Below are 545 nucleotides of genomic sequence, written 5' to 3'. Positions count from 1 at the left end.
TAACAGTTCCCTTCCTGACAAATAAAAAATCTAAAAGATTCAAAAACAAACATTTACTTTCCTATTGCGCCCCCCCTCTCGAGGGAGAACGATCACGAAAACTATTGAATTGCCGTTGAAATGAATTGAAATAAGGGACAACCCCCCTCCCCCCCCCCCGAGTTCACGGATTATCCACAGTTACCTAATAAGTTCAGGAATATATAGGCGTGATGTCACTGAAGTCCGGTTTTTGTAAGTGTCAATGGATGCAAATGGCGAGTAAGCGTATACTTATTATTCTTTTAAATGAATGATGCAGGCTTAGGTAAATTAAATTAGCTAATCCAAAGCTAACATGACAAAAAAATGTGAACTATTCTATGCGAATCCAGTAGAATGTTGCTATGCTTGATATAGGAAATCTTATCTATGCGATTATCCGGTCTCGTTGAGAGAGGTAGACAGGTGTGGTAGTTAATGACGTCATAGACGCTGCATCATTTAAGCGGATTGAACGATTTTGTGTACGATTACAAGGTCATATTAAAGTCAGGTTACAGATG

The sequence above is a fragment of the Penaeus monodon genome, chromosome 31 (assembly GCF_015228065.2).
Source record: "Penaeus monodon isolate SGIC_2016 chromosome 31, NSTDA_Pmon_1, whole genome shotgun sequence".
Classification (NCBI taxonomy): domain Eukaryota; kingdom Metazoa; phylum Arthropoda; class Malacostraca; order Decapoda; family Penaeidae; genus Penaeus; species Penaeus monodon.
The sequence above is the reverse complement of the archived record's forward strand: the minus strand, read 5'-3'. Positions refer to the sequence as shown.